The sequence below is a fragment of the Mus musculus genome, chromosome 10, assembly GCF_000001635.26.
Source record: "Mus musculus strain C57BL/6J chromosome 10, GRCm38.p6 C57BL/6J".
Classification (NCBI taxonomy): Eukaryota; Metazoa; Chordata; class Mammalia; order Rodentia; family Muridae; genus Mus; species Mus musculus.
The window spans coordinates 17,495,531-17,521,080 of NC_000076.6; the positions used below are offsets into that span (position 1 = coordinate 17,495,531).

The 25,550-nt window shown below is 42.5% G+C and overlaps 1 long non-coding RNA gene across 2 annotated transcripts in view; it reads right to left on the reverse strand.

Annotated features, from left to right (window-relative positions):
* Positions 1-16,549: 16,549 nt before the first annotated feature.
* Gm32543 overlaps positions 16,550-25,550 on the reverse strand; it is a 168,813-nt gene continuing 159,812 nt past the window's right edge. For both annotated transcript variants that reach the window (XR_001779719.1, XR_380131.2), the window contains one exon: positions 16,550-16,731. This is a non-coding gene — a long non-coding RNA (predicted gene, 32543). The remainder of the gene's footprint in view (positions 16,732-25,550) is intronic.

A 25,550-nucleotide genomic window follows, 5' to 3' on the forward strand; every position in this document is an offset into this window, starting at 1 on the left:
TGAGTTCCAGGACAGCCAGGGCTACACAGAGAAACCCTGTCTCGAAAAAACAAAAAACAAACAAACAAACAAAAACAAAAACAAAATAATTTAATTTTTCAATACCATGTCATCTACAAATTTTTCTCTGTATTTTTTGATCATGATGTTGGTAGCATTCAGTTTTTGTTGCTGTTTAGAATGCATGTGAAATTCAAAATTCAGGAAGCTATTTCAACCTTAAAACGAAAACCACAATACTTTCCCTCTAAGCTCCCACAATACCATTATGTCTTTCTTTCCTCCAGATTTATTTATTCCTCCATCTAGTATGGCTTTGTGTGTATTTTGACATTATAGCTCCTAACAATAAAAATAAACATGGATTATGGTACTTGCAGTTCAACTTTTCCTTGTTCTGTGTATAGTAGGTGCTGAACAGATGTTTGCTGAACTGAGTTGAAATATGCTAGATCTTGTATTTGGGTGAGACTCTCACATTTTTTTCCACCCACAGGGAAGGATGGGAGGAGTTTTCCTAGGACGTACGTGACAAAGGACGTACCTAAGGGTTGAGAAGACCATGACTCAAAATATAAGGTCACCAGGTTATCACCTGTGGACACATATTTCTCTGTGTACGTGAACAGAGAGTCTCCTCTTTAGCAGAGCAAATTTTTCCCTACTTCCTCCTACTGTTGATGATTCTTTTCTTTCCAGGGCCCATCAAGACCAGGTCCAGTGACCAAGGAATATCTCATCATTTCATACAAGTCACTGTCAGCTACTGCAGAAAACATGAGTTAGGTCATGACCTGTTGCCTCTTTCTTGGCTACCTCTAAATCAGAGGTTCTCAATCTGTGGGTCACAATTGAGACCTTTGGGGGTTGAACAACCCTTTCATGGGGGTGGGGTGGGCACATGACAGCTAGCCTGCATATCAAACGTTGGCAATACAAATGAAGGAATAACAAAAGAATTTTATGGTTGGGGGGTCAGCACAGCATGAGGAAGTGTCCTGAAGAGCTGTAGCATTAAAGGTTGAGAGCCACTGCTCTACAAAATTTTGTTTGCTGTCATAAACTCAAGATCTTCAGTGATGGCAGGTATATGAGCAGATGAAGAAAAGGACAAAGACATAAAATATGAACATTAGCAAGTATAGAGCTAGGGAGAGAAAGAGATCTGAATTTTAATCCTCAGAACCTTTGTTTAAAAGAAGAAGAAGAAAAAAAAAGAGCCATGGTCACCTAGGTACCTCTAACCTAGCACTGGTGGCTGGTAGGTGGGTAGAGGCAGCAAGATTGCTGAGGGTTTCTGGTTGCCAATCTAGCTCCAGATCCAGTGAGAGAGCCTGTCTCAAGGGAATTAGCTGGACTATAATTTGGCAGAACACCAAACATCCTTTACGAGTCTGAGCACAGTCACATGCACATACGCTAACACACACACACACACACACACACACACACACATGTGCATACACTTCACACACACACTCACACAAAGTATCACACAAGGAAACTGGCAAACAAAAAGCATATGTAATGTTTTTCAAAGATAATACAATGGAACAGGATGTGCTTAAAGCCCATTTCCTCCTTTGGAAGTGCAGTCCCACTGGCTGCTGTTACCCAGAGCCTTCTGTCCACTTTACCCTCTAAACCTGGCTTCCTCAGACGTGTCTGCAATTACTAAATGAAGTGTTTCTCCCCAGGACACAAACTACCTCCAAATAACTAAGTAGTGAGTAAGGACTCACAGCTAACTCCTGGACAAATGTTCACTCTACCTGGATTTTTCATAGTCATGGATATGCGTAGATTGGTAAAAACAGCTCTGTTGGCTGTTGAACTACATACTACATGTTGGCTCTTATCTTGTCCCCACTCCCTCTTTATTTTCAGTAAACATTTATATGTTTTATATACCTACATTATGTACCATCTACCTGGAATCACTGTGGGAACCAGTGAATGTAACTCACTGTGCAAGTGAACAGGGAGTCTCCTCTGTAGCAGGAGCAAATTTTTCCCTACTTCCTCCTACTGTTAATAATTCTTTCCTTTCCGGGGCCCATCAAGACCCAGAAATATCTCATCATTTCATACAAGTCACTGTCAGCTACTACAGAAAACATTAGTTAGGTCATGACCTGTTGCCTCTTTCTTGGCTACCTCTACAATGGAGACTCTCATTCGGTGGGTCACAATCGAGACCTTTGGAGGCTTAACAACCCTTTCTTGGAGGCACATGACTGAGTACCTGTTCAGAGAGATGTATTACATTGGCTTAACGATATGGTTCAAGTAGCTCAGCAATGGTTGTCTCATGATGGAAAGGCTGAGAACTAGTCCACAGTCCACAGGCTGACAGCCTCAACACTCCCAACCCGAGGTTGAAAGCCTGGAGGATTTCCTGAGAGCTGCTGATCTCCATCGACAATAAAAGCTCAAAGAAGGTGATTCTAATATCTAATCAGCAGCAGCAACAGGGGTGGATGGACTCACCTAGAAAAATGAAGGCTAAGCTACCAAAAAAAAAAAAATGTGTGCAAATACATCTTCATACATGTATATAATATAGATGTAGCCTACTGAGTCCATTTAGCTTTGCTCGTATGTGCATATGTCTGGGACTGACCACTTGGGATTAGACAAAGGCCTGCTACCAGAAGGAGCTGCCCACAGTCAGACTGGGTTCTTCTACACCAACTAAGGCAAACATGACAATCACCAACAGATAGACCTAAAGGCCAAAATAGGATAAATAATCCCCCATCAAGCCTCTCTTCCCAGGTGATTATAGGGTGTGGCAGGCTAACAATTAAAACTAACCACACAGTCATACAGACCTTTCTCTGGTGAAAGACAGACCAGTGGAGAAAACTGCAGAAGCTATAGTTGGGATGCTTCTAAAGACAGTTTGGGAAGTCCTTTCTTCTACCCTTTGGGGCCAGAATTTGACAATGGTACATGTTTATAACCTCTCCAAGTATCAATTTCATCAATTGTAAGATAGAAATAATTACTACTTTCTGAACTTTTTTTAATCATTAAATAATTTAACACATGTACGGTTCTCAGAAATATAGTAGGCACATAAGAAGTTCCCTATTAGTCTGTATATGTGTGAGGAGCGGGTGCGGCCGCTGCCCCAAGATGGTGCCCAGGACGGCTGCTAGGTCTTATGACCTGCGCCTGACTTTCTCATTACCTCAGACTTAGCCACATCCCAGCGGCCTGCACTGCACAGACGCCATGCCTCGTCAGCTCGCCTGAGGTGTCATTTGCTGTGAACCAATGGACTGCCATTATGTGACTGGGGTGATTGGGAGGAGTCAGTAGGGTATTTAAGGCGTGCCCCGGGGTTGTTGGGGGGGGGGGGGGATTCCCGTTCCTGCATTGCAATGTGAAGTGTTCCTGAATAAACCTGCTTGAAGAAGGACAACATGGTGTTGCGTCTTTCCTGCTGGTTCGGGAGGATGCGACAAGTGGTGGAACCCGTAAAGAGACTTCTGCTTCTCGAGAGCACTGCAGGTCCAGAACTTCAAGAGGTCAGGGTAGCTGGCTGGAAAGCTCCCAGGTAAGTGGGACAATTCAAGTTCTCGGTTAGAGACAATAAGGTTCCCGGTTAGGGACGATTGAGATAAAACAGTTATGGGTAACACAACATCAGGGCAGTCCATTCTCCAGGCATTAAAGGATTTGTTGAAAGTAAAAGGAATCAGGCTGAAAAAGGAGACATTAGAAAACTTTCTAAAGGCCGTTGATCAGGTGGCTCCATGGTTCCCTGTGTCAGGGCATCTTACAGGGCCTAGTTGGGAGAAATTAGGGAAGGATCTGAAGTTTGCTGTGGAGCAAGGGGTCCTGTCAAGGGGGTGCTTCCGGTATGGAAGTTAGTACTAAACTGTATTAAGGACAGGGAGAAGTACGGGGCTGAGTTGCAGAAAGGAAATCATTGGGCTAATGAGTGTCGCTCTGTGAAAGATATCAATGGACAGCCTATTTCTCACAGCGGGGGCTCATCCAAAAAACAGACGGCAGGGCCCCTGACCCCAGGGCCCTCAAATATATGGGGCAGTTTCTGAGGGGTGGCCCAACCTGAGAATGCCAATGCAGTGGAACAGCCCCGAATAGCAACAAGAGGGAGTACAGGGCCTGACCTCTTGTACTGGCTAGTTTTGTGTCAACTTGACACAGCTGGGGTTATCACAGAGAAAGGAGCTTCAGTTGAGGAAATGCCTCCATGAGATCCAACTCTAAGGCATTTTCTCAATTAGTGATCAAGGAGGAAAGGCCCCTTGTGGGTGGGACCATCTCTGGGCTGGTAGTCTTGGGTTCTATAAGAGAGCAGGCTGAGCAAGCCAGGAGAAGCAAGCCAGTAAAGAACATCCCTCCATGACCTCTACATCAGCTCCTGCTCCCTGACCTGTTTGAGTTCCAGTCCTGACTTCCTTTGGTGATGAACAGCAGCATGGAAGTGTAAGCCGAATAAACCCTTTCCTCCCCAACTTGCTTCTTGGTCATGATGTTTGTGCAGGAATAGAAACCCTGACTAAGACAAATTGGTACCAGCAGAGTGGGGTATTCCTGTGACAACCTGACCATGTTTTGGGGAGGTCTGTGGAAGGACTTTGGAACTTTGGTCTTGAAGATCCATTCATTGTTAAGAGCTCTGTGGAATGTTGTGTGGGAGCTTGGAAGATAATATTGAGAACAGTGCAGAAGATGGAGGCCTGGCTTGTGAAATTTCAGAGGGAAAATTAAAGACTCTTTTCAGGGCCATTGCTGTTTTGATTGTGAAGATTCTGTAGTTCTGGTTAGCTGGGGCTGAAGAATCAGCTGTGATTAACAAGATACTAGAACTACTAAAGCAAAAACTTTGCATTACTGGGACTATTGATGCTGGTTAGCTGGAGCTAAGAAATTAGCGGTGATTAAGAAGAGACCAGCATCATTGAGGTGACATCTTCTGGGAAGTGTTTTCTGAGAGCACAGTGGCTGTGTTCCAGATATAGCCAAAGTTGTACCTTGTGCTGTGGCTGGACTTGGTAATGTGTAAGGGTCACCCAGGTGGTACTGGTTTTGAAGGCATGAAGGAGTTGAGCAGAGCAGCTGAGGCTTGGCACTGTGAGAGGCCAAGGAAGGCCATTGGTGAAAGTCCAGCCTCAGTTGCAATTGATGGCCCAGGACTGAAGGGGTCATGCAGTGTTTTGGAGATGCCAGTACCATGAGATGACCACCAAGAGCAGCAGCAACAGCAGTGGAGTACGGGCATCTGGAGCCTAGAGGATGACGCGTGTGCTACAAAGGGCATAGCTGGAGAAGTGACCCAAGCCCTTGGAGGAGCCCAGAAGATCGTAAGTTGGATCCCAGACATTGGACGGTTGGAGACTGACTTTTGCTTTTGATTGTGGCTGTGCCCTGATATTTTCCCTCTTGAAGGAAGAAACTGTTTTAGTGGAGCCCACAGTTAAGAGACTTTTAATTGTAAAAAGACTTTGGATTTTAAAAGAGATGGATATTTTAAAGAGATTGAAATTTTAAGAATATGTAAAGACTGTGGGACTTTTAAAGTTATTTAGATCTTGGGGATGAATAAGAATGTAAGGGTTGAGGCTTACTAGTGATGTGTTTGTGTGTCAAGTTGACAAGGGGTCAATTGTACTGGCTAGTTTTGTGTCAACTTGACACAGCTGGGGTTATCACAGAGAAAGGAGCTTCAGTTGAGGAAATGCCTCCATGAGATCCAACTCTAAGGCATTTTCTCAATTAGTGATCAAGGAGGAAAGGCCCCTTGTGGGTGGGACCATCTCTGGGCTGGTAGTCTTGGGTTCTATAAGAGAGCAGGCTGAGCAAGCCAGGAGAGGCAAGCCAGTAAAGAACATCCCTCCATGACCTCTACATCAGCTCCTGCTCCCTGACCTGTTTGAGTTCCAGTCCTGACTTCCTTTGGTGATGAACAGCAGCATGGAAGTGTAAGCCGAATAAACCCTTTCCTCCCCAACTTGCTTCTTGGTCATGATGTTTGTGCAGGAATAGAAACCCTGACTAAGACACCTCTGTTCCACCGCCAGACTCATAGTAACACCTCAGATGGGTGTGCAGTTGGTAAAGTCTGATTTTAAAGGGCCACTGCCAGCTAATACTGTAGGACTCCTGCTGGGCCGTAGCTCTGTGACCCTTCAAGGGCTGGTTGTACACCCTGGAGTAATAGATTCAGAATATACTGGACAGGTCAAAATTATGGTTTCCTCACCATGGAGAATTGTAGCCATTTCCTCTGGCAATCATATTGCACAGCTCCTCTTATTGCCAAGTTGTCATTCCAAGTTTCCAGCTAATGATAAAAAAAGAGGGAATAGAGGATTTGGTTCTATGGGATCCACTTCAATTTACTACTCCATGGACCTTAATGAGAGACCTCTACTTGTATTGCAGGTAGAGGGAACAGCTATTTCAGGATTGCTTGATATTGGCACTGACGGAAGCATAATTAGAGTAAAGGACTGGCCATCAGCTTGGCCATGTCAGCAGTCAGAACAAACCCTGAGAGGCTATGCCCAAATGCCCGAAGTGAGCTCACGACGACTGACTTGGAATGACCAGGAAGGCCATTCCGTTTGTTTCCAGCCTTATGTGCTCCCTGTTCCAATCTCCCTTAGGGGACGGGACCTGATGCAAGAAATGGGATGTAAATTGACAAATGAGTTGCCTTATAGCCAACAAGCTCAACGAATTATGCAGAACTATGGATATCAACCTGGAAAAGGATTAGCGCCTCGATTGCAGGGCAGAAAGTCCCCTATTCCTGTGAGTTCAAAGAAAGGTCGTGCTAAACTGAGTTTTTCCTAGGGGCCACTGAGGAGGCTATCCCCATTACTTGGAAGACTGAGGATCCAGTATGGGTTCCTCAGTGGCCTTTGCCCTCAGAAAAATTACAGGCTGCTAAAGAATTAGTTCAAGAACAGTTATAGATGGGCCATATTCGCCCCTCTACTTCTCTTTGGAATACCCCCATATTTGTCATTAAGAAAAAATCAGGGAAATGGAGGTTGTTACATGATCTTAAAGAGATTAATAAACAAATGGTCATTATGGGACCTATTCAAAGAGGTTTGCCCTTACCATCGGTGCTTCCACCAGTACGGCCAGTGATAGTTTTAGTTATTAAAGATTGCTTCTTTTCCATCCCCATTGCATGAACAAGATGCAGTAAGATTTGCATTTACTTTGCCTTCTATAAATCATGAAGAACCAGATAAGAGGTTTGAGTGGGTTGTTTTACCACTATGTGTCAGCTATATGTAGATGCAGCCTTATATGAGGTTAGACAGGAATTCCCCAGAATAAAATGGTATCATTATATGGATGATGTCCTTCTGGCAGCACCGATGGAGGAAATGCTGGATTTGGCATATAGTAAGACCATACAACAGCAACAATGAGAAGGCTTACAGTAGCCCCTGAAAAGGTGCAGAAGGGCAAGGTCATCCATTATTTAGGAAGCAAAATAGCAGAAAGATATATAACTCCACAGAAGATTCAAATAGGAACTGATCATCTAAGGACTTTAAATGATTTTTAAAAGTTGCTAAGAGATATTCAATGGGTTAGGCCTTATCTGGGTCTAACAAATAAGCAATTGCAACCTCTTTATGACATCTTGCCAGGAGCGACAGCCCTGGATTCAGAGAAAGTTCTTACAAAAGAAGGAAGGGAAGCCTTAAAGTTAGTAGAGAAGGCTATTCAAATTGCTGCTTTAAAAAGGAGAGAAGTTGATCTTCCAATATCATTATGTATTTTGCCATCAGAAAATCAACCTACTGGGGCCCTTTGGCAAGAGGCTCCTTTATTATGGATCCATCCTAAAATTTCCCCCGCCAGTGTTATCCTATTATCCTGCCTCAGTTGCCCGATTAGCATTGCTGGGTTTACAGCAATGCATGCAGCATTTTGGCACCCCTCCTGATAAAATTATTGTACCATATGATAGTAGACAAGTTGAAGTGTTGTCTGCCACTGTAGATGACTGGACAGTTTTAAGATGCAGTTTTTTTAGGCAAGATAGATAATCATTTTCCCAAAGATCCTATTTTACAGTTGTGTAGAGCTCACCCGGTAATTTTTCCTGTGATTACCTCTCGAGTACCATTGAAGGGGGCTCCTCTAATTTTTACAGATGGATCAAAGTCAGGATGTGGAGCCTATTTAGTTCAAGGCTCTGCGCCTATAGTTTTACAATCCCCCCCCCCCCCCCGTGCCTCACCACAAGTTATAGAATTACAGATTGTGATTAAAGTTTTTGAATTGTATTCTGAATCCTTTAATTTAATATCAGATAGTCAATATGTGGTTAATGCTCTTGCTATCTTGGAGGTGGTTGGTAGGGTGAATCTTAGGTCCAGCATTGGGGATTTATTAAGTAAATTACAAAATTTGCTATTGCATAGATCCTCCCCCTTCTTTGTTCAGCATATCTGAGCTCATACTGGGTTACCAGGTCCATTGGCTGAGGGTAATGACATAGTGGATAAGGCAGCACAAGCTGCTGTATTTCTGGCATGTCCTGCCCTCAACCTTGCTCGTGATTTTCATTCTAAATTTCATGTAAATTCTAAAACATTAGCCTCTCACTTTGGGATCACCCGATCTGAGGCCAGGAAGATTGCCAAGGCCTGTCAGGCCTGTGCTCCTTTATTACCTCAACCCTCCTTTGGAGTTAACCCATGAGGGTTACTCCCCCTACACGTTTGGCAGATGGATGTATCTCATTTTGCCGAATTTGGAAAATTACAGTTTGTTCATGTTTCAATTGATACTGCCTCTGGAGTCATTTTTGCTTCTTTGCATACTGGAGAAAAGGCCCGTCATGTCATAGCTCATTGCTTTGAAGCATGGGGCACTTGGGGTCAACCCAAAGAATTAAAAACTGATAATGGTCCTGCTTATACTTCCAATACTTTTGTTAGCTTTTGTAAGATGATAGGCGTTCATCTTGTACACGGTATTCCCTATAACCCTCAGGGGCAGGGAATAATTGAACGTCCTCATCGTACCTTAAAAGAATGCTTAATAAAACAAAAAGGGGGAGTTGCCCTAGGGGTGACTCCCTGAGAACACCTTTCTATAGCCTTATTTACTCTTAATTTTTTAAATAAAGATAAATTTGATTGTACTGCTGCAGAGAGATTCAATAATCCTGATGTATCTCAGAAGGGAACTGTTATATGGAAGGACATGTTGGATGGCCAATGGCATGGGCCAGATCCAGTGTTGGTGTGGGAGAGAGGGTCTGTTTGTGTGTTTCCCCAGGACCGCCGCCAGCCGTTGTGGGTACCTGAACGACTGACTCGAGTGCTGAAGGATGACCAGAGATGTGATGCTGATTCTCCTAGGAATACTGATGATGGTGACAAGGTGCAGGAGTGAGGAGCTACGATGCGGCATCACATAGGTGTTTCTGAAGCCGCTACCCTTGACCCATTCCGCTCAAGTGTTTCCTCATTTCTTTACCTCCAATACATCTTTACAGCTACCCTTTTTACCTGATGATGAAGGAGTGGCACCGGTGACTGAACCTCTCCAGCTTGCCCTGCGAGGGGTATTATGCTTTCAGCTTATTGTAAATATTTCTCAAGATAGTGCGTGTGTGCAATTGTATAATCATACTGCTGCATGATTTGATAGACCTTTTAATAGTTCAACCCAAGCTAATGCAACTTGGATCAGAGGAACTTGGCCTGTGAGCATACCCAAGGGCAATGCTAGCATTCTACCCCGACCACATTGGGCCCCGTTTTGGAGAGGTGTACGAGACTCTTTGCCTCCGTGGACTGGATGTCAATCCGGAAGGCCGCTTGGGCAGTGAAAAAGTATTTTACCTTTTCTCCATATATCAGTACCATGCATAATCAAAAGTTTTCAGGTTATAATTGAACATATCAAAGCCCAGCACAGTGAGGGGCTAATAATCCTTTTAATGTATGGTTGTTATATGGGGTAAATGGAAGCTATACTGATTTGTCACCTCTAAGTATACTGATGGGAGGGGCCTGGGGAAATGCTAGTTTTTGTTGGAACGGGTCTGATTTGTTTGAAAATTCTATGAGTGTTTTGGCTTCGAGAATTGTAGTAGTGATAATTGCTTTTATAGTATGTATTGGAATGCATCTGTATTTTCCTTGGCTGTGGTAACCCATATGCCTAGATTTGTACCCTGGCCAGTGCAAGCTCCATCTGTGATGACACTGTTTAGACCTAAAAGAGATTTTGAGATTACCGCTGCCATAGTCACAGCAATATCACACCTCAAGGAATGGGCTGGCATAGGAGGGCTGGCAATCATCTGCGTTGCCACAGGAGTAATAGCCCCGTGGTGCATTTGCTGTATACAAAGGCACTGTTGATTCAGGCTTTTGCAGCCCTAGAGCTAGGACAATGTCCTCAAGAGTGGCTTGGCATTCTAGAGAAGTAGTCGATGACAGGTAAGACTCCCTGGAGGTGTTAACAACCTAAGACACGGACCAGACCACTGCTGTCTGTCCTCCCGATTACGGGTAAGGAGCATTATTGCAGGGGGCAACCTAAGACAGGCATTCTCTCTGCCAAAATAATAAATAAGGGGGAGATTTGAGGAGCGGGTGCAGCCTCTGCCCCAAGATGGTGCCTGGGATGGCTGCCAGGTCTTATGACCTGCACCTGACTTCCTCATTACCTCAGACTTAGCCACATCCCAGCTGCCTGCACTGTGCAGACGCCATGCCTCATCAGCTCACCTGAGGTGTCGTCATTTGCTGTGAACCAATGGACTGCCGTTACATGACTGGGGTGATTGGGAGGAGTCAGTAGTGTATTTAAGGTGCCCAGGGTTGTTCAGGGGATTCCCGTTCCTGCATTGCAATGCGAAGTGTTCCTGAATAAACCTGCTTGAAGAAAGACAACATGGTGTTGTATCTTTCCTGCTGGTCGGGGTGGATGTGACATATATGAATAAGTATTAGCTCTTCACTTAAATGTATTTGGTGGGATTCAAGATAGAATAGAAGCACTCACTGTAAAGATTGCTCAGTTGAGCACACACATTGCTGCCTCAGAGGACCTGAGTTCAATTGCCAATAAGTACTTCCGGTGGCTAACAACTACCTGTGACTCTAACTCCAGGGCAGATGCCCCTTTCTAGCTCCAAAGACACCTAACATGTATATATCAGTATACAGACACACAAATACACACATGTTGCAGTATATTTGATCACACTGTGAAAACCCAGATTGTGTTGTGTAGCAGCAAGTTTAGCTAAACTGCTTTGACTCCTGGCGCATCAGAAGCACACAAACCCCCCCCCCCCCAGGAGCTATCTGGATTCGCAAATGAAACACTCATACACACACATACACACACAGAGACACACACACCACTTAATTTTAAAATGCCTTGGCTTTCTCAAAGGCTGGGCACTCCTAAACTTTCCCCTGCTAACCCAGGCCCAGTTGGGGAAAGTGGCTAGTGGCCACTTACCCGAATTCTCATATGGCTGTCTGACTTTTTCTCTTGCAGCTCTTACATCCCATCCTTCTCCCTCAAGTGATGGTGATTCACTTGCTCCTTCCTCTCCCTAGTTCCTAGCCTGTGCCAACCTCAAGGTCCCATCACAGTTACCTGCACAGTCATTGGTTGTTGGCTCTTTATTGATTGATCAAAAACCAATCAGGGACAAGGACCTTCAGTGTTTGGACATGCAGATTCCTGATTTGGGGGTTGATGGATTAATTCAAAGCACTAAAACTAACCCCCAATGGTGTTGTTTACTGGAAAAACCCTGTTTCTAGTTATGATGTGGCTCATCCCTTAGCACAAACCTTAATCCTTCTGCATGGAATACAAACAAGCCCTTATCACACACTTTTAATTCCAAACAATGAAGGAAATGTTAGTTTGTAGAAAGAAGCAACCATGTATGAAAGTGATGTCAAATTGAGTAGCAGACAAATCAGAGAAAGATTTGACAGAATAGGATATGCCAAACTCTCATGAAAAGAGAGGGGAAACAGAAGATACTTAAGAGAAAGCAGCAGAGAGAGAGGCTGGGGGCAGGAGGGGCAGGCAGAGAATTTTACTGGGGCAGTTGTACGAAGACAGGTTGGAGAGAGAGAGAGAGAGAGAGAGAGAGAGAGAGAGAGAGAGAGAGAGAGAGAGCCACAGGTGAAGACAAAACGAACCAGAGAACGAGTAGCCATAAGATTAGAACAGATTGCTAGTTAGTTTGAGGCCAAGCAGAGCAGATCAGTCAGAGGGGCTATGAGAGAGGCCGGAGTTCAGAAAGAGCTAAGAAAGGTGAACTTATCCAGCAGTAAGTCTCAGAGGCTGGAAATATTCTAGGCCTGGATTAGATTGTACAGAGGCTAGAAGCTTCCAGGATTAGGTCTAGGTTAGCAGACACAGGAAGTGAACCTCAGAGATGACAAACAAATAAGGCAAATAAAAGATACTTTAACACACACATACATATAATTAAAATAAAATAAAGTCATTTTTAAAGCTTTAATTGAAAGGACAGCTTCAAGATGCACTAAGCATCCTATCCCCAGAAGTAGAATAGAGGCTGAGTACCCACAGGGAGGAGTTGTATGTCAGGCTGATCCCCATGGTATTGGCTGTACCCAGAGCCCCTTCCAATGTTAGCATCTGTATTTCCATGACTCTTTCTCTACTGTGGTTATTTTTTCTCTGCTTCCCCTACTCATCTATCCTAGATCACAGCATCTCAGATCTCAGAGTTTCTTGATCTTGGATTTTTTTTTTTTCCCTTTAGCTTGAAGGTACGCTTTAAAAAAAAAAAAAAAGAAAGAAAGAAAAAAAAAGTTTCAAATGACAAACTGACAACTGAACAAAAGGCAGAAATAAAAATATGAAAAACGTTAGTCTCACAGGAAATCAAATATTTGATGATATAAAGGATGTCCCCGGCATGTGTGTACACAAGTGTTTAAAGCACAGAGAGTTTTGTAAAGTAAAATGTTTCCACCAGCTGACACCCTCACAAAGCAGCCCTTGCACAACAGAGACAGAAGAAAAGGCAACCTGAAGCTAATTCCTTCTAGATAGGAGCTAATAGGCATTTAATTACAAAATTCCTTTTTCTTTTTCCTTCTTGCCATGCAAAGATTCTAAGTAAATAAACAACATTTTACCCTCATGTAAAAGTAGAAGTCGATGACACCTCTGCTTTTATCCCCACATCCAACCTTATTTTCCTCAGCATCAGAGTATGGAGACATTTGTCCTTCAGTTTTGCCTCTAAGCCCCCCTCTACCCTTAACCTTCCTCCACTTCCCACTTTGCTTTGCAGACCCGAAAATATTGCCACACCCCTCGTGTTCATTAGAAACTCTGTCATGAGCTGGGGAGATGGCTCAGCAGGTAAAAGCACTGACTGTTCTTGCAAAGGTCCTAAGTTCAAATCCCAGCAACACATGATGGCTCACAGCCATCTGTAATGAGGTCTGATGCCCTTTTCTGGGGTGTCTGAAGACAGCTACAGTGTACTTACATGTAATAAATAAATCAACCTTTAAAAAAAAAAAGAAAAGAAACTGTCATGACTGGGCTTCTTTTCCAACTACCAAGTCTCTAGTTTCTTCTATGTCTCTCTCTTTCTCTTTCCTCTGTAACTCTGCTTACTCCGGTTCCTTGTCTCAGGTGCCCTTTGGCTTCACAACCCCTGACCCCCACAATAATCCGGACACCTTTCAAGGGCTCCTGTAATAACCCCCAAAACATTCTTTTGAAACAATCCATTAACCTCTGTTGCTTTGCACTTGGCCCTCAGTAAAGAGAATACAAACATTTTAAGGAAAGCCAGTGACGGAATGACCTAACTCTAGACAAAAGCATCTGAAATGTCATTGACAACCTCAATCGTCTCAGTTTGGTTTGGGATTCCATTTGTTTCAGATTAACAAGGCCAGCAAACAGCTATTTCTGTGTCCCTAAAGTAATAATATAGTAACTCCAATTTAAAAATGAAGGAGAAAAACTAGTCATAATATTAGTACCAGACAACAAATAACACGGTGGCAAATGCATACTTTCCCCGGGGCATTTGGTCTAATCGCTCTGTGATCTCTAGAACTCCTCTTAGCCTTTTTCTTTCCAAGTCTGAATTCCAGTGATAGCATCCACAGACAACAAGCTGCCATGGAGACACCTAGTCTTGTCAGTTGCTTCCCGGCTGACATGGAAGAGACTGCCAGAGAAGTCACATAAAGTCGGAGCAGCCATGATCACAATGTTTGCCAATTTGCTTTTAGTTTGAGGACTTAAAACACACACACACACACACACACACACACACACACACACACACACACACACACCTGAACAGTCTACATTTTGTGGGTTTTTTTTTTAAGTTTTTCTTTATTGGAAGATGGAACTGTAAGATCCTGACTTTGATTCTTCCATCCTGTCTTCATAATGACCCTATTAACATTACCGTATAGCTTGAGTGTATTTAGTGTGTGAAAACCCAAGGTTAACATTGAGGGTCTTTCATCATTCTCCACCTTTTGTTTTGTTTTGTTTTGTTTTATTTTTTTTTTTTGTTTTGAAACAGTCTTTTAGTGAACCTGGGGCTCACAGATTTGACTATACTGGCTGTCGTGCAAAGTCCAGGGAATCCTCCTGTCTCTGCACCCTTCCTTCCTCCAACTACAAATGCTGGGATTAGCAATGGCCAGCTTTTATGTGAATGGGGAGGATTCGAACTCAGGTCCTAATCCTTGTGACCCAGCTCTTTCCTGAGTCATCTCCCCACACCCTCAAACTGTATAGTTCTATGTTTTGTGAAGCCCCATTTGACAGAAGACAAGACTCAGGTGTGGACACATCAGCCACATGGCTTTAGAGGTACTGAGTCAGGGCAGGTGGTTTTCAGGTCTAAGCCAGAACACCACCCCAACAGGGCAGACCCCAGGAAACAGTGAGAAGAGACTTTAAAGATTCACATGTAGAATTCAAGAAGAAATCAATCTGGGCATATATTTCCCTTTCGTAGAGTCCGTCAGTTTCGGGGTTGTTGTTTGAGTGTTCGGTTTTGGTTTTGGTTTGTTTCATTTTTTTTTCTTTGTTTGTTTTTAAAAGTAGAATAGTGTGGGAAAAGGAAGGAGGAAAACCATCTACAGATTTGGAAAACAGTTTGATCTAAAGAGGTCATTCTGTGAGTTTGCTTACTTCCTGGACTATCAGCGGTAGATTTAGCTGTATCTTCTGAGCTACTGATTAGCAAGTACAATGTCAATTTACAGATTTTGTTAATCATTGTCCCTTTAGCGAGCACATTTTCCAATCTGTTTGAAAATTAGTCAAGTAGTTCAGAAAAAAAAAAAAAAAAAAAAAAGGTATACTGAGCCAGTTTGATGGGAGAGAAGAGAGCTCAGACACTGTGCCGGCATCAATGTTTACCAAGTTGAGACCCTCCTAAGATTCTAAGAAAAAGAACTCCTGGAGGAAGTTCCTGCCCTCAGAAAAGCATTCCACAAGGCTTACCAATTAAGGAAATCCAAGACTTGAGAGATGTTTCCCTCCCGACAAGCCATCCCAAACAGATGAACTTACCATGTAAAATAATCAATAAAGAGGATATCATAAGGATATCATAAACAGAAGTAAGTGAAGAGGACACGGTGGTGGCTTGTTTCCTTTTACTGAAAGCATCTCCAGTAATTACCATCAAACTGGACTAAATCTGAGATGGCAGTGACCGTGCCTGGCTAGATAGCCCTGTTTGTCATTGTTTGGTTAGACTGCAAATGTCTTTTAAATCTCTTTAATTTGAAAGATTTTTTTTTTCCAGCAAGTAACTCTCTTGGCCTTCTGAGCAACAGAGTATCTGTGTTTTTTTTTTTTTTTTTTTTTTTTTCTAAATTTGGTTGTTATGTTGTTGTTTGATTTTATTCAGGAGGAGGGCATGGGGATAAAGGACAGAGTGTGTTTGTGTGATGCATATTTTTTCCGTAAATTAAATGAGATGATACTATGACCCACCGGCTCTGTCACGCTCCCTCCTCCTTCCCCCGTACCCTCCCTCCTCCGGTTCTTGTCGCTCTTCTGCTAGTGGGAAGTCTGGAGGCATTTAGGCATACGGTGAGGTGAAGAAGAAAATTTTAAAGTTATACCGTTTATTTTTTTTTTTAAACCATGTCCATGTGGAATTTTCAGGCAAACAAACACTTGTTTTTGAATCCTGAACAAAATAAAGAGACAAGAAGATGTGCATCTGCATGCACAGAGCTGGGTGATAAAGACAGAAGAGAGGTGCTAGAAAAATATTCCAAGAAGGCGCTGCTGGTATTTGCGTTACTTCTAGGCCAAAAGGCGAAGGTTCTCCTGAGGGTAGGGTTGTTTTCCCCAGGACCGAGTGGGACAAAGGATAAGGAAGGCAGAGTTTTGTTTGTAGTGACTGTCAATTTCTGTGAGAAATTATCCACTCCAGTAAGTTTTGTTATTTTGGCAGCTTTATTCTCAGACCTGACAGTGCCCTTTCCTTTCAGGCAGGGTGCGGGCGGGGGCTGGGAGGGAGGACCGGGGGCTGGGAGGGAGGACCAGGTTCGAGTGATCTCTGGGAGCGGTTGGAGGCAACAGCTGTAGGCAGGGATGAGAAAGGCCCTGGGAGAGAGGAGCGTTGTTGTTTCTCCGTTTCTCAAGCTGCTCTTCTTTCTGCTCTTGTTTATGCTTCAGAATTTCACACTGTGGTTAAAGGAGACAAGGTGTAATTTAGCATGCCCCTTGTAAATGCTGAGCGCCAGCACTTAGGCACACACAGGGAGTTTTAATGGGTACACAAATTAAGACAGTACCTTCAGAGAAAAATAAAAATCTTAAATAATAAGCAAAAGCTGACAGTTAGCTATGGTCAGTGCAGCCTGTTGTTTTTGTTGTTGTTGTTGTTGTTGTTGTTTTTGCTTTCTATTTAGAGGCAAAAAACCTGTAAATCCAGTTTCTGAGCTGTAATTTGGAGTTATACCAAAGAAGAATGCTGTAAATAAGACCAAGTTAAAATATGTACTCCAGAGTAAGCATTTTACTGTGACATTATTAAAAAAAAAAAAAAGCAAAAGCAAACTTTACGTTTACTGAAAAGGAATGTTCCAGTAATTACCACAAGATTCCACAGCTGCTAAATGAGAGAAACTATTTTTCTTTCTTGGAATGTAACTCATCAAGTCTCACAATTGCCTCATAACTAATCAGGGCTCTTATGAAAATGTTAGTAGCCAAAAGAGCCACTTGGATTGTCTTCGTTCCTCTGACAGGCATGCCTGCCACTTCTAATAACCTCCCTTTTAAAACTTTAAAATGTGTTCGCTCAAAATGTGCTTTAACAACAACAATAAAATATGCTCTAAAATATTCACACAGGATTTCAATAGAGCATCAATTTCCTTAAGCATTTCTTTACAACATGCAATGAAAAGACACTCAGGGAAAAGGAAGGGTGCACTTGGTGATGTTGGGAAAAACTACTTCCAGGGTTCTTTTAAAATCTCATTATTTGAGGACACGATGCTGGGAAGCCCCATTGCAAGACTATATATGTGACATCCAGGAAAACAACCATACCTGAATTCAACTTTGTTCATACATGTAAATATCGACCCCAAACATTTGGCCAAGATGTTATGTTGGGTTTAGCAAACATAATTACAGGCCAAACACAAATACTGCTCATAATTTGTGTGTAGTGGGAACTTAAATTGCATTCAATAAGAACTTGTGGCTTGCTTTCTTTGCTCCTAGATCCCAGGCCTTGTATCAGTCAGCAATTACAACAATGCCACTGAACAATAGATCTTGACATATTTGTAACATAGAAAAGGTAGCATTTCTCCTATACTGGTCTATATGTGAGTCAGACTTGGCTGATATATATGAGGTTTCCTTGGACTTGACCCCGGCCTTTGAAATGAGTCAAATTTAGCCATTCTTCCACAATTCAGTGGCTGTCAGACTCAAGAGTTTTTCAGAATTAAAAGAAAGAGGGCTAAACTGGAAGTTCATTTTAAGCTCTTGCTCTTGTGACGTCTAACACCTCATTGGCCAAAATAAGTCACACATCAAACCCATCACAAACGGAAGAAGAAGATGTCACTCTTAAGAAATAGTGATAATAATGTGGCTAGGGTGATGGCTCAATGGTTAAGGTTACTTATGGAGGACCTGGGTTCTATTCCTAGCATCCACAGTGTGACCCACAACCATCCGTAACTCTAGGTCTAGAGGACTTGACTCCCTCTCTGAATTCCAAGGGCACAGACACACACGCAGGCAAAACACTTGTATACATAAAACGCATCTTTAGAAATGAGCAAAAATTTTTTAAGCAGTAATAGTGCTGAAGAGGAAAGTGAATACGTGCTGGAGGAAATCCAAAGCCTTCCCTCTCTGCGGCAATGCTTTCTCCAGGAAATCTCATCAAACCGGAAGATCAGCTTCCTCTCCTCACATGCATAATTCATAACTTACATTTCCAGCTCAAAACTCTCCCTTTAGTTTCATAGTTTCATAACCAAAGAATTATTTGATACTTGTGCTTGGTTATTTCAAAGATGTTTTACATTTATTATGTCTCAAACAGAACTCATGATGGCCCAACTCCCACCCATGGGCTGAAAGAGAGGTGCTGGTTATATCCTGTCAGCCACTGCATGCTCCAGCACCCATTCATACAAATTAGAAATCAAAGAATCTGTAATATTGCCTCTTCTTCAAGTTCAGTGTCCAACTGATCTCCAGACTTATTTTACCTTGGGCTTTTCACTTCTCCACATCTTTACCAGAACCCCCCTCCACATTTCTGTATCCCACACCTCATCCCTATGATATCTACTAACCACCACAGCCATTATTTTAAAAATCAACTTCATTTTCTTTAATTTCCCCAGTACTTACAATAATCATCACTAAATTATTAAACCACAAAATTATTAAATAAATATAAGGTGCACACAAAACCCATAAACAGCTCAAGGGAGATCAGTATACACAGGGAGCAACTGGAATATGTGCAAATAGTGTACAGGCAAATAGTTGTCAGATTTGCCTGTGTATGGTCACAGTCCCTCTGCCACAGGAGAGCCTTTCTGGCCTTGTAGAGAGAGCTGTTCCCATAACCTCTAGCTATCAGCCATGGTGAACTCTGTTACGTTCTACCACACAAAGTTCCAGAGAAAGCAGAGAACTCTCGTGTCCCTGGGCACCAGAGTTTGTTTGTAATGGTTCCTCCTTTCACAGACTTGTTCCAGGATTTGTGCACCAGGGCGGCGACTTCACATGCCACAGTGGCCCTAATGGCAAGTTCATCTACAGGGCGAAATGGAAGGGTAATAATTTCATCCCAAAGCTTATAGTCCCAATGCAAATGTTGAACTAAACACAGATGTTTCTCAGTTTGTTCTTCTTGTTGTTGTCAGTGGTGGTGGTGGTGGTGGTGGTGTTTTAATCTCACTGCCAAGACTGACTGGAGGGCAGATAGGAGGCATTGGGAAGATAAAAGATGGCGTGAGTGTCTTGGAACCTATGGAGCACTCAGTCTAGGAATAGGAAGACTAAGAAGAAGATCACAACAGCTAAATGGACTGCTCTGGTACTGTTGGCTTTTGTTTCTCTTAACTGCCAGACCATTCCCTCTGCCCCTCAGCAGAGCTGCCCTCCCCCACATCACTCTCAGTATCCCATAGTGTATCTTGTCTTTCAGTTCTCGGGGACCCGTGTTTTCCTTATTCTTCTCCAAGACTGGCTGGATTTCAGAGCTAAATTTATGACTATGAGTAAGAAACATAAAAGACAGAACAAGCGAGAAGACTCCCCATTTCTCCCTACATCACTCCAAAAGTTTATTATTTCAATAATAAGAAATAAGATGTGAAATAGAAAGTCACATCAAAATCCTTATTGTTAGCCATATGTCCCAAGGTGCTTAAGGGGAGTGACCCCTGTAGAGGCAGAGGCAACAAGCAGACAGTCGGCAAACTCTGAGGCAGAAAGGAAATCCAAGTGAAATGTGGGGACCCTGGGGATAAGCCAAGGGAAGGGAATGGGATGCAAAGGCAAAGGAAAAGACAGGGCTGCTTCAAACACATCCCTCAAGAAATTGATTGATGAAATGAACACAACTTTCAGTAAGATGGGATTGTGATTGTCTAATGCAGAGGTGGATCTGGTCTACCAATGCCTCTCTGAGCATCATGAGATAAGGAAGACGATTCAACGTTTGTCATTGCGAAAGGGGGCCTGAGAAACTAAGGCAGAAGGATGAGCATGCAATCAGTGAATGCCAGTTGAGTTGGGGCACTCTTCTAGTGAAAGAGAGAGAGGAAGAGGCCATCCCACAAAGACTATAGGATTCAAAAGTTCCTCTGTGGGTTTCCTGCCCTCAACCAGACAGCTCAGGAAAGCTTCTCCCATCGCCAGCCATGGGCAGCTCTGGTAAACCTATTCAAATGCTCTCAGAATGGACTACTAGAGCAATTGTACATGGTCTGGTACTCAGTGATGGTACACTATGGTGAACTAATGTTTGTAGCTGAATCAGAGTTTATGCAGATGCCCCTCAACTTCTTATAAGCTACATCCTGATGAATATATCATAAATTGAAACTATCCTATGTCAAAAATACCTCTAATGCACCTAACTCCCCCAACATTATTCTTAGACATATACTATGCAGGAGACTAGCAATGGCTTCCTGTTGTGGTTGCATGGCTGGCTGAGAGCTGCAGCTTCATGCCCAGCATCGCAAGACAAGATCATACCAAATGTTAGCTCAAGAAGAGATCAAAACATGAAATGTGAAGTATTGCTCCTACTGAATGCATGTGACATTTGCACCATTAGAAAACTAAAAAATATTCTAAGTTTCTGGGCTAATATCCATTTATCAGTGAGTGCGTATCATGTGAGTTCTTTTGTGATTGGGTTACCTCATTCAGGATGATAGCTTCCAGATACATCCATTTGCCTAAGAACTTCATAAATTCATTCTTTTTAATAGCTGAGTAATATTCCATTGTGTAAATGTACCACATTTTCTATATCCATTCCTCTCTTGAGGGACATCTGGGTTCTTTCCAGCTTCTGGCTATTATAAATAAGGCTGCTATGAACATAGTGGAACATGTGTTCTTATTACCAGTTGGAACATCTTCTGGATATAGGCTCAGGAGAGGTATTGCTGGATCCTCCTGTAGTACTATATCCAATTTTCTGAGGAACCGCCAGATTGATTTCCAGAGTGGTTGTACAAGCTTGTAATCCCACCAGCAATGGAGGAGTGTTCCTCTTTCTCCACATCCTTGCCAACATCTGCTGTCAACTGAATTTTTGATCTTAGCCATTCTGACTGGTGTGAGGTGGAATCTCAGGGTTGCTTTGATTTGCATTTCCCTGATGATTAAGGATGTTGAACATTTTTTCAGGTGCTTCTCAGCCATTTGGTATTCCTCAGTTGAGAATTCTTTGTTTAGCTCTGTGCCCCATTTTTAATGGGATTATTTACATATGAAACTCAAGAAGAAGGAAGACCAAAGTGTGGATACTTTGTCCTTCCTTAGAATGGGAAACAAAATAACCGTGGAAGGAATTACAGAGACAAAGTTTGGAGCTGAGACAGAAGGAAGGACCATGCAGAGACTGCCCCAACCGGGGACCCTTACCATAATCAGCCACCAAATGCAGACACTATTGCGTATGCCAGCAAGATTTTGCTGACATGACCCTGATATATCTGTCTCTTGTGAGGCTATGCCAGTGTCTGGCAAATACAGAAGTGGATGCTCACAGTCATCTATTGGATGGAACATAGGGCCCTCAATGGAGGAGCTGGAGAAAGTACCCAAGGAGCCAAAGGGGTCTGCAACCCTATAGGAGAAACAGCAATATGAACTAGCCAGTACTCCCTGAGCTCGTGTCTCTAGTTGCATATGTAGCAGAAGATGGCATAATCGGCCATCATTGGGAGGAGAGGCCCTTGGTCTTGCAAAGATTATATGCCCCTGTACTGGGGAACACCAGGGCCAGGAAGCAGGAGTGGGTGGGTTGGGGAGCAGGGAGGGGGGAGTGTATAAGGGACTTTCAGGATAGCATTTGAAATGTAAATGAAGAAAATATCTAATAAAAATGTTTAAATAAAAAAGAAAAGAAAACTAAAAAATAGTAAGTAGAATCATCACAGGTAGGAGACTGTTTCTATACTTAATAAGTAAAAAGGCCCAGCTGGTCCATTATATTTTCAACTTGAAAGGTATAATTAAATAAAATCAGTAAATAATGATTAAGCACTTCTGAAGAAAGTCGTCAAGACATACATTGATTGCAGCATGTCGTTAGGAACACACATGAGCTCATAAATGGTTGCTGACACTTCTGAGGAAATAATTACCCTCTCTGAACAGTTCTGGGTCCAGCACCAAGCCACCAAATGTTCCCTGACAACTTGAAGTCAAACTCGTGATGGCCAACATCCAACTACATTCAATGAAAATTTTAACATAGGTAGCAGATTGTAAGACTTGATTTTGTTTTTTGAGCTACTTAACGTAAAATTCATTCAACCCCTTTGGTTTAATAAACTCTTAATGGCTTTAGTGCCTTTAACAGAAAGACCACTGGCATCTCAGCCACTGACATGACTTACAAAATAAATTGAGGACTTTAGCATGCAGTTAGTGATGGGGAACCGTCAGCAAACAATTCCCCTGAATCTATTACTATTGAATGTATTGTGGTTGGTATTTTTTTTTAATTCTAATTTATTAGAATTTAGTGACAGCTTACACGGACAGATGCAGCCATTTCAAACTATAGAATCCAGGGGACATGGCTTTCTCTGGCACATTCTTAACCTTAATCTTATAGATTCTAGAATATGCACTCCTGGATCCTAAACCTCTACCTCTAATGAATAAGATATCCAGCTACAGATTCTTGCCACGTTCTGTTGGCTCTCCCACAGCCTCAGAAGAACTGCAATGAGACATCAGCTTCTAAATCTTCTAAGGTTCCCTTTGGGAGTTTACAGAAGTGCTGTGTGGCAGTAGGGGCATTTCCCCATATGCAAGTGTTGGATGCGGTCCTATTTACTTTAATAGAGGGAAGAGCTTAATATGAAAGTCCTCACTTGGATATTGGGAAATAGAGAGCATCTCTGGGTGTCACTCTTTGTTCTAGTTTCATTTCTGATGCGGTGACAAATCTCCAGAACAACAACAATAATAAAAAAAAAAATTAAGGCCTTAGTCAGCTTACAATTCCAAGTTACAATCCGTTCTCTCGGGGACTGTGACTCAAGTTCTCAAAGCAGGAACTTAAAGCATCACAACCACAGAACAAAGCAGAGAAAAATAAATAAACGCACAGATCCTCGCTTGCTTGCCCTGCCGACTCAGCTAGCTTTCTTCACTCCTAGACAGTTCAGGGCCCAGCCCATGAGATGGTGCCACCCACAATGAGCTGGCTTTTCCCACTTACCAATCAATTAAAAATGAAAACAATTCCCCACAGACATACCCACAGGCCTACCTGATCTAGATCATCTCTCATTAAGATTCTGTTCACAGCAACTGAAGAGATGGCTTCGAGGTTAGGAGTACAGACTGCTCTTGCAGAAGAACAGAATTTTGATTTTCAGTGCCTATTTTGGGCAACTTATAACAACCTATGTCTCAAGCTTCCTGGGATGCAATGCCTCTGGCCTTTGCTCACACTGGCACATGGGTGTACACACCCACACAAAGACACATACACAGAATTAAAACTAAAATAAATATTTGCTTTAAAAAAATACGCTTTTCCAGGTCATTACAGGTTGTGCCAACATAAAAGCATCAACATTCGTATAGCTGATGGCACTAAAGATATCAAAACCTAACTTACAGACGCAAATTACTTTCTAGTAATTTGTACCTGAGGTGATGCCTTGAACTTGACTTTAACTCTGATCTTTGAGGCATGTAAACAGCTTAAGAGTGTCTCTAGTTTCTCACTGAGCCGTGGTCCACTTCAGTGAATTCAAACAACCGTCAGAATCAATTTGAAATATGTCAAATATATGGTGTGACTACATGTAAATAAAAAAAAAAAGCGTATAAGAAATTACATCGGACTTGTTATCTAATCAATAGTGCCAGTCCTGGTTAAGATCCCTATTGCTATGATGATACACCATGACCAAAAGTACATTGGAGAAGAAAGGTAAGTTGGTTTGCACTTCCACATCATAATCATCACTGAAGGAAATTAGTGCAAGAACTACTGCAGAGACCATGAAGGGATGCTACTTATTGAATTGGTCCTCGTGGCTTTCCCATCCTTATAAAAACACAAGAGCATTAGCTTGGGGTTAATGGGTTGGGCCCTTCTCCATAAATCACTAATTACAAAATGTCCTATATCAGTAATTCTCAACCTTGTTTAATGCTGGGACCCTTTAACACAGTTCCTCATATTGCAGTGACCCCCTAACCATAAAATTACTTTGTTTGCTATTTCATAATTTTAATTTTGCTACCATTATAAATCATAATGCAAATCCTTTTGGATACAGAGGTGTGTGTGTAACGGGGTCTTGAGTCACAGGTTGAGAACTGCAGCTCTGCAGGTGTGCCTGCTAACCAGTATTACACGGAGGTATCTCCTCGGTTGAAGCTTCCTTCCTTCTGATGACTTTAGTTTGGGTCAAACTGACATAAAACCAGCCAACACAGTTTCATTTGTCCATTTGCACATTAATATGTTACCATGGAAAGTTTTATCATTATTTCTAATAAAGGGTAAAACCGCCTCCCAATTTACCCCCCCCAACTGACCCCACTTCTCCAGAATCAACATGTCCCCTTCTGCTTCTCCTCACTCACCTTCTCCAATGAGCACACTTTCCTCTGAAAATGGTCTTAGAACACCTTAACCATATAGCTCTGTGGTGAATTCCTTAAGATAGCACTACTAATCCTGTACATCTCAAGAGAAGAAAGAAAATAAATGGATCTCAGACAGTAAGTCTTCCATGAATTTTAAGAGGCATTTGGACAGAAAAAGCTGTCGTCTGCTGAGCTCCAAGTAGGATCCTGGACAAAATCCTCTTATATCCAGTCTCCCACGTGTTCTCTCTTCCCAGCCATTACAGTGGCTGTTTTATTTGATTGTAACAATTTATTCAAGTCTGTTTCCTCTCTTAGGACCATTTTGTCTCCTCTCTAGGACACTGGCCTTGTGAATATAGCTGTGTCTTTTTTCCCCCCAATCTCTAGTTCCACAGTCCAGTATGATGCCTAGAACACGGTAAAAATTCAATAATTCTTGCTGAATGCCTCAGTGAAAGGGTTGGGGTAATGGATGGGCAGACAGACAGATGCTATGTAGAATAACATTGTTTTGAGGACAAAGGTTATATTTTGACAAAACTAATTTAGTGTTTTCTGAAGCATATTTTTGGAGTCCAAATGACTATTCTTGATGGAATCTCTCTAAACAGGCCCTCATTTTTGCTTAGACCAGATCATTCTGACTGACA